This window comes from Condylostylus longicornis, unplaced genomic scaffold (genome assembly GCF_029603195.1).
Source record: "Condylostylus longicornis isolate FDR11 unplaced genomic scaffold, ASM2960319v2 ptg000005l, whole genome shotgun sequence".
Taxonomy (NCBI): domain Eukaryota; kingdom Metazoa; phylum Arthropoda; class Insecta; order Diptera; family Dolichopodidae; genus Condylostylus; species Condylostylus longicornis.
The window spans coordinates 4,466,038-4,484,837 of NW_026577974.1; the positions used below are offsets into that span (position 1 = coordinate 4,466,038).

Here is an 18,800-nt window from a genome sequence, read left to right on the forward strand (position 1 = left end):
TGCTTTTCATGGTAACAGCCCATTTAAATGAAAATCTCATTAAAATAAAAAAAAAATCTAAGAATTTATAATGTGTATTTCGAAAATTTCGCTTTAATTCTATCGTATATTGTGATGAAGAATGATTAATTACTTATAATTAGCTACTTGCTATATATAAAATTTTTAGTTCACACACGTCATACTCGTATGTATATACATTAAAGCTCCAATGCTTATATTCTTTAGATCTACTTTGAGCAGACTAATATTAAAATTATTGAATTAAATTTAAAAGGATCTTATGGCATATAAAAATTTGATAAAAGGTAAATGTTAGGTTAATTAATGAAATTTAACTAATTAGGATTTTTAATTAGATTCCAAGCATATTTTAATTTTCTTTCTTTTTGGTTGCTATGTTATTTTAATAATTTGAATTTTAGCATTTATTCGAGTTATGCTTTATTAGTTAACCGAAAATTTTTGTACCCTACAGCTTTCCTTTTGCAATTGAACATGGATGAATTATGAAGTTTAAATATTACTTCTAGGACCAGGTTGAAGTTATTTATCTAATATGGCTTTCCCTGCTATGCCTGCCTGCTATTGAAGTGCATCGAACAAGTTGCATAGCAGAGCGAATACTCAGAGTAAGAAAGTCGTGAACATTTCCATATGTAAGTAATACCTTGATTTTTGAATTGGAATAAAGTACTAAATATGAAGAGCAGACTGTAGTGATATCAGATAAGGCTTATTGTTATATTATTTATTGCAAGGTGGAATTTTAACTAAAATACTTTACATTACTTTATAGAAGTGGAATACCGCGAGCTCCTCCTCGCATTGTTTAAAATATTAGTTAAGACTTCATATTATTTATTCGATATTTTCTTTGAGAACGCAAGTATACGCAAACGAATACTTAAATATAACCTATCAAAACAATGAGTTTGAACTTTCTTTCAACATTGGAACTAATGAAAAAATTCGGCGCGTTGCGAGTAGGTTGTATTCAACAACATTCCAACCTATCGTTCAAATATTTTAAGTATTTATTGATTTTTCCAGGAACAGTATTCTTATATATTTTTCAATTCTTAAATTAGTAAAATACAAAATTTAATTCATAATAATTTTGAAACCTTTGGCAATATTGAAATAAAATAGGATTAGGTATAAAATAATTTAAGATTTTTTATTCATTTCAATGAAAATGAAGAGAGAGAGGCACTTAGTAATTAATTATTTAAGATTAATATTGTATGTGCGTATATATAAAAATTAATTAATACACACCTCTTTGAAATGTTCAAGAAATATAATAAAATTTTCGAAAAATAAAATAAAAACATAAGAAAATCAGAAATTTAATTTGAAAATAAGACTTCATCAAATATGTATGAAGAAAAAAATAAAAGCAAAACAAAAAAAAAAGAGAAAAAATAAAAAAGGATTTCTTATATTTTTGCTTTCATTTTGTTTTTCACCTCTTATCCTTTAAATATTATTGAAAAAAAATTTTTTTTGTAAAGATTTAAATGTTCTTTTCTCTTTTATGCCTTTTTAAATCTAGAGTAACGCAAATTTTTACCTTACTTTCGTATATTCAAAAAAATAAATGGTATTTTTAATTTGTAAACCTGTGTACAAGTAACACAGGTGTGAGTTAACAGTTGCGAAAATTGAAAATTGTGAGAAAAGGATTTCTTTTTATTTTATTTAGAAAAAAAATAACTCCTTTTTTTTTGCTCTTTGTTTTTTTTTTTGTTAATATTGTAAAATTATTTTTTCTTTATTTTCGCAGAATATGAAAATCCATTTCTCTTGCATTTTAAATATCTCCTTATTAAATACTAATCTAATATAGATGTTTCAAAATGGTGCATATTAGTATAAGTTAGATGTGTGAAAATTTATGATTATTTAGAAATGAAAGCGAGGACGAACTTGCAAAGAAAGAAACGAAAACATTTCGATTGACGAATGGTGGTGTGCTTCCGTTATTTCAGAACAAAAGAAGAAGCAGTGGACGTTTTTTTCGATTTCGAAAAGTAGATGAACAAGCCTGTCAATCTGCAGAGTGGCAAAAACCCTGTCTTTCTCTAATCTGACTTTATATGAAATTGAGTACACTAATACTATATACACTATTACTTCTATCGCTCACACGAGGTTTTATGGTTGTGGTTATAGTGTCATATAATTACCTTATCGACGGGTCTGCGGCTAGATAACTATTTTTGCAGAAATTGCAACGCGCTGGAAAATCGAGAAACCATAAAACACCTGTTGTTGCTGTTCAAAATTATGAAGGAGGAGAAAAATGTTTAGCGATTTCTCATTTACTACATTAATCGACGTTGCTAGAGTAGATAAACTCTTTTGCGACTGTTTGAATTCTACAAATGAAATGCAACATCCGCCTTTAAATAAATCGAGGCATCATGCTACTTATAGAGCTTTCAGAGAATTGTCTTAAGAAGTTGTGTTGCTATCTTTATCTAACATAAAAAATTCAACCGCAACTAAATCTCGCATAAACGCTCTAATATTTTTCTCTAATACAATTTCTTCAAACCCTGAATATATACGATTGCTTTTTGTATAATTTTTTTAAATCATTTTGAATACAATTACCGGCATATATGTTTATTGATTTAAATTCTAATTCCATATAAGGTCTACATAATATTATGAGAAAGTAAAATGAGAATATAGAATAAAAACGCGTTACACCTTCTAAAGTCTATAAGGCATAGGTAAGGAAAAAAGAACCTAAATTAAAATATTGAATTATAAGATTCTTTGTATAATATGCCAAATAAATATAAAAAAATAAAATCAAGTATGTAAGGATATATATACCCCCGGTATATACCCGAAGACTTTGATATACACTCGTACAATATACATTATATTCCTTTATTTGAAGTCATCATAAAATTATGTCTATATATATAAACATATTATATACATTAAGGATCTTATATGACAGCCATCAGAATAAATTAATACATTCGTTTAAAATGAATGCGAAAAAAGTAAAAGAAAAAAAAAGGAGAAATATTAAGCCTAATCTGTCTTTTCATATGCGAATTTCATGGAATATGATTTTAGTTTACGCCGTTAAGCTCTGAGTAGCTTTATCTTATTATTTTCACTTTTTTATACCTAATCTTTTTCTCATATTTTTCTTATATTAACTGATTATACCTGATTATATATGTAGATATATGTGCAGGAGCATATTATAAAAAGTTGACTCTTTTTCATTACATTTTGTATTGAGACTGTAGTATAGGCCGAAGTGAACATATTAAAATTATAATTTCGCATCGCATCTCGTTATCCTTCGATAAATATTGGCACAAAAAAACCTAAATTTTTTCTGTTTTTTATTTTTCTTTTTTGCATGTGTTGTTTAGAATTGGAAGTGAGTAAATGTTTACTTTTTCAAAAGGACCTTAAAATGTAACTGAACTTATGATCATAGTTTTGCTTTTCTCTTTGATAATATCTGCTTGTGTTTAATTTATACGAATGAGAACAGTGCAGGATTTGTCTTGTATAAATAATACAAAAAAAACGCTACACTTGGCATACAATTGCTCTTATTTATAGTTTTCAATAAATTATTAATAAAATTGCATATTTTTAGGCGCAATGTATAACTAGATTTTGTGCTATCAATTATTGTGAGCCGTCTCAATCTGTATCTCACTAGTTCTTTTTCTAGGTATACCCAAAATTGCTACTTTCAGCTCTGGTAACAAATTTAGGAGACTTTCGCTTCTGAAGGAGTGGTATGAAGAGGAAGAGTATGAAATGAATGGTGTGGTCTATTCGTTAAGAATTAAGCTGCACAAGTATACGAGTATTATGGTAACTAATTTCCTGTTCCTGTTCAGCCGCGGAAATAATGTTCTATGAATTTAACAAAAATTGTTAGTAAGTTTCAAGGTATAACTGAGTTTTCCTCAAACATTTTAAACTATTGAATCATTTTTATATTTTCCTATCACTACCCAAATTGCAAATTCTAAAATGTGTTGAATTTCAAAGAAAAATGCAAAAACCACACTATAAAACTTATCGGGAAATCATAAATACAAATGTCTAATTTTCAAATTAAAATATTAATAACCGCGTACGTAATACAAACGTACACACACGCAAATATCAATAGATAAAAACTTTTATATTTCAAATATTATGAAAGTGTGAATTATATTTTAACTCTTTGATCCTTTCTTTTATTATACACCATATTATAAATTTGTTATTCTGTATGTGTTTTAATAATATCAAAGAGAAAAAGCGAAAATACACACCATAAGGACTCTATTTAAAGAAGTATTCACTTAAGTTTATATCTGATTTTGAAAAAATAGTTTAAAAAAAGAACTAAAAGAGTAGAACTAAAAGAGTACAAATATATGTTATTATATAAGAGAACAACAGGTGCAACCACTTTCTCAAAAAGAAAAAAAGAGGAAAAATATTTTTATAACACTATAAATAGAGAGAAAGGATTTCAATTGCAATTCATATGGCATTAAGAATTCATTTGTTTCCAAATAACTACTAGATGGTTTTATTGTATAATTTATTGATGTATTATATAATATACATATGGTAGGAAAAGTAGATGTATGTAGTAAGAGAATTTTCAATAAAAAAAAGAAAAAAATATAGACGATTTTCAAATGTCCTTTATTTAAGTATTTGTTGAATTCAATGAGAAAATGAGAACAAAATTATAATATTTTCTTTTAAATTAAAAAACTCATAATGAGTAGGTATGTGTTATAATTTATTAAAGAGATCTGATACGAGTATAAACTGATTTTTAAGTGCTTAAAATCAGAAAACAGCTATAGAATTCTGGAATTTTTTAATTGGAGCTTTGGAAAACAAAACAAAAATACAAAATTAAAATAAAAAAATTAAAATACTTAAATTAAATTTACTCTTAATTAAATGCTGTGACTTGAAATAATTTTGTTAACATCAATTTTGGCGGTCACAAATCAGAACCGTCTAAGTCAAAATTTTAATTTTTCTAGTTTATTATAAATTCAGTTTCTTTATAGTCTAATATATATTCTGACATAATTTCGTTCATGTATCTCAATTAGTTTCGAAATTATAAAGAAAAAAAGTAAAAAGTTGAATTCGAAAAAAACTAAACTGAATTCGGAAAATTTTATGAAAATCGAATAATATCTGAATTTATTTATTGTTTTGTCTATATCTTTCCAAAATTTCGTCAATATTTTTTTAGTTAATTCCGAAATTATATAAGACATATGAAAAATTTGAACTTTTTTTTATTAAAATTAAATATAAAATTTGATGTCAATTTTCTAGAAGCTTGTTTTTTTTTTATTAATAGCACATGATTAGTTTTAATCATAGAATTCCAAATCTTTTCCTAAAAATTATTTTATTGAACTGCAATTTGCATTTTAGACCATTGATTCTCCTACTTTCTTATCCAAATTTTTGATGTACTGATTGTAAATCAAAATAATATGTAATTAAATCATATTAAACTGAAAATTAATTTAATAATAAAGTTTCAATTGCTAAAATGTAACTAATTTTTGAAAACAAAAACCTGATTCTTACTTTAACTAAGAAACAAAAGGCAAAATTACTTTACTAAAGCATTTTCTAACGCCAGTGCGTCTGTTCAACTCTGTCATTCTCATTTTGCTTGAATTGAGAGTGTACAACAAAGAAAACAATAATAAGTAAAAAGAGATTTTTATTCATTGACAATACAAAATAAATTCCTATAATTGCATTATTAAACCGAAAAAAAAAACTTAAAAATTATAGAAATTCTTGCAAAAAAAATAAAAACAAAAAGAATTTCAAAACCGAAAAGGGTACAACGTTTCAGATTTTTTTTTTAAGATCTCAAATATAATTGGTAAGAAAATTTATTTTAACATCTGGGTACCTGAGTACATAATCCATAAAATTAATTTAAACAAAAAATTAATAGCAATTTTTAAAAACTTCTTGTGATTGAAGTTGAAAATTCTTTAAGAAAAAATTTTTTTTATCACAATATTAAGATTAATAGATTATTTATACGTTGTATTTTGCACAAAAATCCTTCTCGTTTCTTAAAAGGATTTCTCAATTTTACTCTTGTTTTAATCACAATGGGTGTTCTTTTCTTAAAAATATACTCAAAATTGATTATTATAGCATTTTTCCAGAAATTTTAGAGCAAATATTACAAGGTTTTCCTTTTTTTTTTTGCATGATATACTTGGTTATCCTGTGCTTAATCAAAATTACCCTCAAACAAAAGGATACATTTTTTGTATTTCATTTGACTAATTACCTGTTGTGATGAATAAGCTAGTTTAAAAAAAATCAAAACGCCAAATGAAAAAACGAAATCTAAAATCTAAAAATGCAATTTCACTTGGCCTATCAAAAAAGACCTTTGAAAAGAATTCCCTATTTCTTTTTTTTTTCTTTTCTTGTTTTGATTCTTTCTTAAATACAATATGACTATAGAGAGATTACTATAAGTTACAATGCGTACCACCACTAGTGAAACTAAAATTTCCCTACATTACGATAAAAGCAAAAAAAAAACCTTTATATTACCTTTAGATTTTTAAATATTGTACGTATTGTATGTGTGTGTGTTTATAAAAATGCAATTTTAATGATATCCTGTAGAGTTTTAGGATTAAAAGTCATTTAATTAAATAAAAAAAATTTAAGAATTTTTCACATTATATTTATTATACGGTTAAACATACTTTTAGATTTTAAAATATTTAAATGTTTGTTAAAATGTATGTAATTAGAAATTTTGGAACAGGTTTTAAGAAAAATTAATGCTCACCTAGTCTATAGTTAACCTCCTGATGTTTGAATTATTTTGTTGCAAAAAAAAAGATTAATTTAAAAACGAGAAAAAAATAGAGTTGACCTTGTCAACTCTGAGATACCCGTACGAATTTGTTATCCTATGTGCGAATAACTAATGTGCCATAACTAACTATGGGGCAGACTATGACTTTAAGTTGCCGTATTACCATATTAATTTATGCAAAATTTCAGTACTATGTGTTATTCAAAATACTGGTTGTGCCAAACTACTATTGATGTTGTTTGGCAGTTACCAGAAAGAGCCAAGAAATTTTAGCGAATTTTATCAAGCACATCGGCCCTACTAATATACTTACTTGTGTGAAATCTCAATATCACAGCTTTTATAGTTTCTGAGATATAGTCAAATAACTTTTGAAGTTGTATGGCAGGTACCAGAAGAAGCCAAGTAATTTCAACGACTTTTATGAGACACATTGGCCCTACTAATATATTCGTTTGTGTGAAATTTCAATACCATAGCTTTAATAGTTTCTGAAATATAGTCAAACAACTTTTGAAGCTGTATGGCAGGTACCAGAAGGAGCCAAGTAATTTCAACGACTTTTACCAGACACATCGGCCCTGCTAATATATTTACTTGTGTGAAATCTCAACATCACAGCTTTTATAGTTTCTGAGATATAGCCAAATAACTTTTGAAGTTGTATGGCAGGTACCAGAAGGAGCCAAGTAATTTCAACGACTTTTATGGGGCATATTGGCCCTACTAATATATTCGTTTGTGTAAAATTTCAATACCATAACTTTTATAGTTTCTGAGATATAGCCAAATAAATTTTGAAGTTGTATGGCAGCTACCCGAACCGGTACCCCGATCATGTCCAATTTAAATAGGGTTCTGGCACTTACTACAATAAATCATTTGTGAAAATTTGGTGAACTTAGCTCAATTAGTTTTTGAGTTATCGTTCGGACGGACGGACGGACGGACGGACGGACGGACGGACGGACGGACGGACGGACGGACGGACGGACGGACGGACGGACGGACAGACGGACGGACGGACAGACAAAGCTAAATCAACTCAGAATTTGACGCTGATCAAAAACATACACTTGAGTCTATATCTAACACCGTTATTTCTTAGCGTTACAAACGGTAAGGCAAATTTAGTATACCCTTCGAACATACGTTCGTACGGGTATAAAAAGGACATTAAATAATTTTCAATAAACCTCATATATTAATATTCCTTGAACAGGTAAGGCGAGATATTAGGATTTGAAAAGCAAAACTATGTTCTTACAGTGACTATTGAGATTCTTCGATATTTTCAAGTTGCTTCAGACTGTTTGTCTAATTTATAAATAAAAACTTTTGTCTACCAAATTCTAGTCTATTCGACTACAAATATTAAAAAGAAAAGAAAACCCCCGTGTATTTGACATTTGTGAAATTTAACAATTTTACCTTTTTTTGTTTTCTAAATTCTAAATAAAAAAAAAATTGAAATTCAGCATGAAATTGCTTTTTGAATTTTATAAAATGGTTTATTAATGAAATTTTAAATTTCAAACAAAATCGAATTTCACAAATTTGGTTAAGATTTTTTTTTTTTTTAAGTAGATAAGAAATTAATTGAGTGAAATTTAAAACACCTTGAATCATGAAAATATTGTCAGTTGAGGAGAAGTATATAGTGTAGAAATTAAGTTCTATGCATCTAGCTCTACGGACTGTTCATAAGGGATCTACTATAAGATTAAGGAGAACGTTAAGATGCTTTTAGTATTTGAGGTATTATAAAGAATTCTATAGGCTTAGAGTTGAGAATTCACGCCAGGTCGTGTTGTTACTTCACGCTACAACTAGGATTAATCAGAACTAACTTTATTTCCGTCTATACATTTATAATGCGATTCTTCAATTTTTCAACTTGAATTTCATTCGTTCAACATTTTGTTAAATATCTTCCAAACAACTTTATTCCAACTACATGCACATAAACAACCAGAACTGTATATGAATATTTTCCTACAATACACAATCAGAAGATTTCTTCCTATATAAATTAATCATTAAAAGAAAATGAACTTAATTTACTTGAAATAAAAATGTTAAAAATTGATTTTGTCTCTAAGTTGCAAAATATATAAAATAACAATTATCATCACATTTTTTTTACAATTACAATTCTAATTTTCTATTTATATAATAAAAACAAAACACTCTAAAGACTCAAGTTTAATGTAAATATAAAGCTTATAAGGTGCTAATGATTTACAATTTAATACCCAAAAGGCGTACACAATTAAAAAGCAAAATACTCGGCATAAATACGTTAAAACATAAAAGAGTAAAGTAACAAAGATTTTACAAATCAACGATTATAAAAGATACAAAAAAAAAAACAAGAACAAAAAAAGGAATTCATCAGTTTTGACTCCATTATTCATTATTTTATGTAACTGTTTCAAAAAGCTTTGAATATTCTCAAAAAATTTTTATTCTTTTAATATACAAGAAGTTATACACACTTTTTTTTTTCTTTATAAGTTGTAAATTGTAATGTACCTATAATAATAATAATAATAATGTGATATCGTCCCTAATATAAAATCCACAAACACACATATGTACAACACTTTGTGAGTATTTTTGATGGAATCAAAAAACAAGCGAATCAATAAAATATATATATATATGTATAAACATACTATATACGATTATGTGCAATAATAAAATCGAAAAGAATTTTCAAATGACGAAAAACCAGAAGCTAAGCGAGTACTCTACCATCATATGTGTAAAAAGACTCAGTATGAAAAGTATAAAAAATCTACACAACAGAGGAAAATATTCCTGAATCCGGCCATAAGGATCCCTAGAGGCTATTTAACATCAGTTTGCAATAACCTCAAGGGATTTTATGAATGTTTCCTTTTAAACATTTTTTTTTCTTCTCTCTTTTCTTTTTTCGTGTTTTAATCGTTATGTACCTCGTGTATGTATTTTGTACAAGCATTACCATTTTAACAGTGTCATTATCATTAGAAAAAAAAAAGAAAGAAACATAGGAAAAAAGAAGGGTACAAAATAAAAAAAAATGCAACAAAAATTTTATTCAAACATTTTTACTGTCATCATGTATACACAGTGTTCAGGTTTATTAATTTGAAATTATTGTAGACATTTAAAATTAATATGGATTTGTTCAATTCTAAGTAGTGTATTTTTCATCAAACAATTTGAAAACATTTTTTTCAGAAAACAATGTGACATTTGTAGTTTTCTCTTATTATTTTAAAATTTTGTAAAATTGCATGCTTTTAGGTGCAGAAAGAAAACCTTAAAAACATAAACTTAAGAATGGAACCCATTGGGTTACTTCGAAAATGATCAATCAAAATATATTTAACGTATTTTGGTGATAACAAAACATTTACGGTTACCATTACACCTTATTGATATAGTAAACATTTCGTTGAAGCTACAAAGAAATGAATTGCCCAATATTGGCAAAAATTTCAGAAAACGAAACATTAAATTGTTTATTTAAAATCTTAGACAACTTCAAAACACAACTAGGAAAATTAACCTATGACATTGAGTATACCTTGAATGAAACACTTTAATTCCTACTCTTTTTGCTTTTTTTTTTTATATAAAATTCTGATCTTGATATTAATTCACTATATTATATGATTGTACATTATAACCCGTGTATAAGTTTAGGTCTTGTATACTTATCAACATTTTTTTTAAATGTTTCATGTACTTTCATTTTTATTTCATGGGTTTTTTTTCGTTTTGGGTAAGAAGAAGGGTGAATTTCTTACATTAATTTCATATAATATATTTATTTGTTCATCCAATTTATAAATGTGCATATGCATGTTCTCTATCCTTAGGTATGTACATACAACCATCATAACATTAAAATTTTTCACTTAAATATTTTGGCTTCCTTCTATATATTTTTCTGGTACAAAATCTTAACAATTTTTCTTGTGACAATAAAGCACAACAAGGATTATATCACTTTTAATAGTGTGATAACGAATATTGAAAATCATATGTTTTATTTTGTATATGTGTCGCTCTATTAAAAAAAAAGCAACTTTTTTTAAAAAATTTTAAAATAAATGTGCTGTACAAAATTGTTTGATTTTTTAGGCAAGGTGTGTGTATCAAGGGAATTATTACTTTACCATGATACGTGCGAGATCAAAATTATGATACGTGTGAAATGAAAATTATGTATGACCAAGTTGTAGAGAATCATACAAACCAATCACATCGAAAAAATAACCCAATTTTCTAATGCAAAATTTCATGCTTCAGCCACTGTTGGTCGAAAACGATAAGTGGGACATCAGCTATCTTTATCATAATGTAGGTTTATTTACTTAAAAGAAAAGATACGAGTAACTAGAAAGAATTTTTTAATGTAACTCTCTTTAACAATTTAAATTTACGTTAAGACGTATGAGCGGCCCCCCCCACCCCCCCCCCCCCCCCTTGCTCTCTCAAAACAATAATTATTTTCCTATAAAAAGTCGAAAACGTCATCAAGCGAGACCTTTAACTCAATAATATCAATGTGTATTAGAAATAAAACTAACAATACTACTACCTTAATGATGCTCTGAAATAATTTATGATATTTGCAATAGATAAAAACCTAAGGTTACGTCCCTGTTTTTATGTGAAATAATTTTACTCTTAAAAGATTTTATTTTTTTTGTTATAAATAGATTTGATTTGGCTATTTTCAATGATTATTTTTATTATCGCGCTTAATACATAATGTGAACCCTTTTTGATTATTTATAGTAATGGCATATTAAGAAAAAAATTTAAATATTGATAAAGTTAGAATTCACAAAATTCATATACATATGTGAATATGTATGTAGCTAACGTATTAAATTAATATAGGATAGCGTAAAGAATGTATATTATGACATTTATTCAAATAAAAAGTAGAATTTTAAATTTACACGCACACACACACACACCTGTAGAATAAGTTACGCTTTTCATTTCTGTTGCAAATACTTTTCACCCTTTTATAATAGATAAAAATTTCGACGAGAACAAAATTTTATGATTTTTCAATTTTTGAATTTATGATTTTCATATATCCAATATATGCAATGTAAATCACGTACTTATACACACACATACATATATTTTGCATTGAAAATACATTAGTAATTTTTCTTACAGTTGGTTACGCTCCGTATCACAATTACTTTTATTATTATTGTATAATCATTAAGAATGGCATCATCATTACCATCATCACATATCATCACTTAAATTATCATTGCCTATATAGTTTAATAGAACTGTTGTTACCAACTCATATCGCTATATATGTATAGTACACACACTCACAATCTGATTATAACACTATTATATAAAATTAAACTAAATGTATAACATTATAACTGAGCTATATGAGAATTTAGTTGGAAAATATTGGTTGGTTGATTCGAATATACTTTGAAAAAGTAATTCTCAATCTAAATAAAATATGTTAGCCAAAAAGGAGAGATAAAAAATCGGGAGCGGTGTGCATAATATAAATGTACATACATAATATAGTATTAAATTCATTCTCTTTTTAGATGAGTGGAACTAAAATGAGAGCTTTAGATTCTCATCTATTCCAAAGGGTTTACATACATATATGTTATGAAAATAGAATAAAGGTGCCATACCATTATATGTACTTATATGTGATGGACTTCCCGTTTCCGGTTTCCGACAGTCAACCAGGTCTCTTAACGTATGTTATTAAATTAAATGAGAAAGTTAAACATAAAGTACACATTTGTGTACTTTATGTTTAAATGAATGTTGATTTGAAAAACATTAAAGAAAACAAAAAGTTTAACATAAAATTGTCATCATCAAAAATGAATCAATTCTGAAAATTTTTTTGCTATTTTTGTTTATCTTTTTTTTATGGGAAATGGGAAATGTGGAAATTGAGTTTATCATTAACGGAAAAAGTTTTTGACATTTAATGTTTGAATGCGTATATATGCATATGCAAAGGCATGTAATAAAACAATCAGAGACTTGCATTTAAAACAAAAATTTGAAATGGTATAATAAAAACATTTTAGCATACTTCATTGCACACTTATGTTAATTACTTGGATTCCTTGCATTTCAACATACCCTACACACTTGAATAAATTTATTATTTTGATATTGTTTAATTAAAAGTCGTCAATATTATTATTATTGAAAAATTGAGAGAAGTGCAGGTTAAATATGTAGGTATTCTAAACATTAAACTTTAACATTATTTTGAATTATCAAAGCTGGTAATGAAATAATATTTATTCCAAAACATTCATATTTATTAAGTGTTACAGATTTATTTTGTTTTACCTGCAGACAGGCAACAATTGAAGCGTTGAGGTGACCTTTTTATGCTCATATAAAAATACAATATATGCAGTAGTTTTTGAGCTGATGTGTTGTTTCGAATGGATTAATAAATTTGACAATTAAGTCACACTGTTATGACACTCGAACGTCAAAGGCAAAAAGATGTCGGATTATTCCTTTTCAATAGAGCTGGGCACGTTTCAAAGAGAATAAAGAAAAAAATTAGAGGGTATGCGGCCAGGCCGGTCGGGATGTATATCATACCTCCATGAGACCAAAGATCTCGTAGTAACCGGAACCCTTCCTAAAACAAATGGAAAGACAATGCGGGAGTAACTCTGGAAGATGAGAATAAAGATCGATAATGATTGAAGATCCTGTGGGGAAGACGACAAGATCTTGAGGGTTAATACTTCAAGATATTTGTTCTTAGTCCACTCTATATTAACAGTTCTTGATTTTTGCTGCTAGTAAAATATAATTTTTTTGTTCTCTTTACACTCATAAACTTTTAAAACAAACTTTATATTGTATGCACTAAATTATAGCGATAATATTACTCATTCGTAATAATTAAGCAAAAAACGCATATACATATGTATGTATGTACATTTATCACTTATGAGTGATATGAAACGAATAAATAATAATTATTACGAGTGAAATTTGCACAATTGAATCTGTACAATTAACATACAAACTAACACCATATTATAAACAAATATGCCAATATAACAGTATTTAAAAGAAAATGAGAAAAACACAGCAAAAAAAAAGCAAAATGTTATGCAAATAAATTAGAGTTTTTTTTGTCGGCATCGTTAAACTTTTTTCAGTTTTTTAATATTATTTTTTTATAAAGAAAAAAACTTTCAATAACGATATTTGTTCAGGTCGTAATTTTTTAAGTATTTAAAAATTACTTGATAATTGTATAGGTACATAATATGCATGTATATATGTATATATGTATATAAGTACGTATATACGGGTACATTTGATTATATACCCTCTACACACAATCATCTACATACCTTAATGTAAATAAGCAAATACTGAAAATATTTTCTTTGATTGATTAATGATTTTGAAAATTAATAAATAAAAAAAAACTCAACAGGTGAAATTTTAGTAAAAAAAATATAGATTTTTTTTTCTTATTTATTTTTTATTGTCGGCAAAAAATTCATATACATACTCGTGTATGTATATATGTTTACGTATGAATTTTTTGTATAAATATGCACATATGGCGAACGGGTTCAATTTTTGATTATTTCTTATAAGTGTAGGTACCTAGTGTAAGAAAATTCAACTTTATGACAATTACGGAAATATTGGCATTTCGGTAAAATATCACAAGATTTTATATTTAAGTATATTTGAGTCTACCTAAATAAATTCCACAATTTTTTAATTATTGTTTTGGAATTTTCAAAAAATAAGAAAAAAATTGTCGGCAAAATTATTAATCAAATTTACATACAAAGTACATACACATGTTTTTTTTACGAGTTTTCAAATTTGAAAAAAAAAACAACTGAATTAAATAACAAGGAAGGTAAATAATATACAGAAAATTTTATACATGGGAAAATTGAAATCGCAAAACAAAAAAGGTGTAATGATCTTTTAGAAGGGTAAACACCAACTCAATTTAATTTTAATTTTATATACTCAATAACTAATGTACGTATGTTTGTACATTTGCACATATGTTGAGTGGAAATAAAAATTAAATAGCATTAGTAACAAATTTACAATTAAAATTTTATTTAATTAATTATCAATTATTTTTTATTATAAACCGAATGATTAGCGAAGCGACTTTATTAATTAAAACCTTAAATTAAGTGCCTTCCACTTTAAATTAGTGTATTCCTGCCTTTCAGACAGGCACGAATTCGTTTTCAAACAGATTGGTTACCTTCTTGAAATCTTATTCAGGGCCCCGCTTTAAAATAAATTACTTCTCTTATGGGCGAACAGATTGGTCCCTCTGTTAAAATCTTGTGCGGAACCCCACTTTAAAACAAAAATAAGTAATTTCTCTTATGGATAAACAGATGGGTTTCTTGTTGAAATCATAAGCAAGGTCTTGCTTTGAAATCTCAAGCATGGGACCGCATTTCGATCGCACTTCTTAAACCATTTTTTAATTAAAGAATTTTAAATTTAGAATTTTTTGTTCTTAAATAAATGAACATAAGAAAATAAAATAACCACGTGTAATGACCATGTACATATGTACATGGGTATATTTTGCGGAGTGGCCTTTTTTTTTGGTCATACTTCTGGATATCAAAACAATTTAAAAATAATGTTTGATTTTGAAAGGTCAAAATTGTAACATAATTTTTTTTTGATAAAACTAATAAACAAAATGTCAAAAATGTCAGAAAAAATCAACAAAAATTAAAACAAAAAAAATAAAAACAAATTCGACATCACCCGCACGTGTCATATTTTGGTTTAACTTAAAACCGTTGACCGTCTTCTTTATTATACCCGTACGAACGTATGTTCGAAGGGTATACTAAATTTGCCTTACCGTTTGTAACGCTAAGAAATAACGGTGTTAGATATAGACTCAAGTGTATGTTTTTGATCAGCGTCAAATTCTGAGTTGATTTAGCTTTGTCTGTCCGTCCGTCCGTCCGTCCGTCCGTCCGTCCGTCCGTCCGTCCGTCCGTCCGTCCGTCCGTCCGTCCGTCCGTCCGAACGATAACTCAAAAACTAATTGAGCTAAGTTCACCAAATTTTCACAAATGATTTATTGTAGTAAGTGCCAGAACCCTATTTAAATTGGACATGATCGGGGTACCGGTTCGGGTAGCTGCCATACAACTTCAAAATTTATTTGGCTATATCTCAGAAACTATAAAAGTTATGGTATTGAAATTTTACACAAACGAATATATTAGTAGGGCCAATATGCCCCATAAAAGTCGTTGAAATTACTTGGCTCCTTCTGGTACCTGCCATACAACTTCAAAAGTTATTTGGCTATATCTCAGAAACTATAAAAGCTGTGATGTTGAGATTTCACACAAGTAAATATATTAGCAGGGCCGATGTGTCTGGTAAAAGTCGTTGAAATTACTTGGCTCCTTCTGGTACCTGCCATACAGCTTCAAAAGTTGTTTGACTATATTTCAGAAACTATTAAAGCTATGGTATTGAAATTTCACACAAACGAATATATTAGTAGGGCCAATGTGTCTCATAAAAGTCGTTGAAATTACTTGGCTTCTTCTGGTACCTGCCATACAACTTCAAAAGTTATTTGACTATATCTCAGAAACTATAAAAGCTGTGATATTGAGATTTCACACAAGTAAGTATATTAGTAGGGCCGATGTGCTTGATAAAATTCGCTAAAATTTCTTGGCTCTTTCTGGTAACTGCCAAACAACATCAATAGTAGTTTGGCACAACCAGTATTTTGAATAACACATAGTACTGAAATTTTGCATAAATTAATATGGTAATACGGCAACTTAAAGTCATAGTCTGCCCCATAGTTAGTTATGGCACATTAGTTATTCGCACATAGGATAACAAATTCGTACGGGTATCTCAGAGTTGACAAGGTCAACTCTATTTTTTTCTCGTTTTTATTTGTTTTTTTTTTTTGCTTCTCATTTTTCAACATTTTGATGTAGCGGCAAAATCAACATTGTCAACATGAAAATAAACAAAACTCTTAAGATATTTTCGGGGTGTTCATTACAGTCAAAACAAATTAATAACGTTTCAAGTTTATTTTTGATACAATTTTGTTTGAAATTTTTTCGGTTGTTTGGACGAATATTTTTTTAAGCACAAATATTTCAGCCCAAGTTTTTTGTTGTTAACTACAATGGAAAAATATCGTACATACTTTCTAATATTTTATTGTTTTGATCTTTAAACACACGCTATACAGTACTTTCAAAATTGACTGTGGTACATTTAAGGATATCATTTTGACATTTCCATATACTTATATACACAGGCAACACACTCAACTACGCACTTATATAAATTAATACAATTTAGTTATGGAACAGAATGTAAGATCAACATGTGCTCATTAATAGTTTTACATACAATAATACGTACATATAAGGTTTATGTGGTATTCGAATATTTTGTATCGCATATTAAGGGTGCTTAAGTTATTATTATTTACACAACAACAACTTACAAACATGTTCTTTTATTATTATTATTATATATGAGATTTTTTCATATTTTATAATACTTTGTTTCCAAATTCAATTATAAGCGTATATATAAAATATGAGATTAGAACCGCCCATTTGGTATATTCTATTAATTTTTAATGACTGGCGCTTAAACAAAACCAAACCAAAAAAAAAATATATATGTAAATAGTACTTCAACTCTTAGCTGGGGGTAAATGTACTTATTGAACTCAAGTAATTTTATATGTGCGTATTAAAATAAATAGTGTACTAATGTGTGTATGTTTATAGGTATCAAATATTTACTAAATCAAAACAACATTAAAAACAAGTAAAAATAAATGAAATGTTGTTGTTGACAAATAAGTTGTCAGCAATTTATTTTAAGATCATTATTTTTGACACCCAATTATAAAATTATTTTTCTTTTTTTATTATTTTTATTTGAGTTTGACCAAAAAAAAATTCGGTGGATATAGGCTTTTTGAATAAACACATGTATGTAATTTTCAGAAATTTAGTTCTAATATTCTTGTAGTTTCTAATTAAATAATATTGATACATGAGATATAAGTGTTTCAAATATGTGTGCTTAAATACAGTCATTAATTGACATTTTAATATACGCCTATCAGACATTTATAAAAGTATAATATTAAGTAATAAGTATTTTAATTGACAGGTTACCACAAAAGAAAAATATCAAATGTTTGAAATGGGTTGAAATTGTAATAGGAAATTCGAATTAAAAAAAGAATAATAATAATTTCGTAAAATACTTAATTAATATTAATGTAATTTTATTAATATTTTTATTATCAAATATTAAAATCTTATTAAAATTGAGGCTTTAGCATGAAAATATAATAATAATATTATACACACTTATAATAAAAATTTTTCTTGTATAGATTGTAGTTAAAGGATATTTTAAGGAGGAAGAATTCTGAAAACTTACGAACAGTATAAAACGTAATTCAAATATCTACCTCATATAATTATATTATCATTTTACATACAATTGAATATCCTTATATAATTTTATTATCATGTATATAGAATTGATTATAAAACGAATTTTATGCCAGAATACCATTAATACCGTTACATTTAGTGCACTATTTAATATACAATAATTCTAATTTTTATACTCATACATTACACAATGATATCAAAATTTATTATTTTTCTATACATTTTTTATTATCAATTTTTAATATGAATTATTGTAGCTAACAATATTGACCAACTATTGTAGTTCAATTTAAAATTTCATAGATATAATAATTTCCCTATATTATATTTTTATTGCATACATACTTTAATAACGATTCTGAAAATCCAAG

General features: G+C 27.0%; 1 protein-coding gene across 10 annotated transcripts in view; it reads right to left on the reverse strand.

The window, feature by feature from the left end:
- The window catches only part of LOC129615582 (transcription factor Sox-2), a 163,026-nt gene that overhangs the window by 103,594 nt on the left and 40,632 nt on the right, over positions 1 to 18,800 (reverse strand). The gene's annotated exons all lie outside the window — the stretch shown is intronic.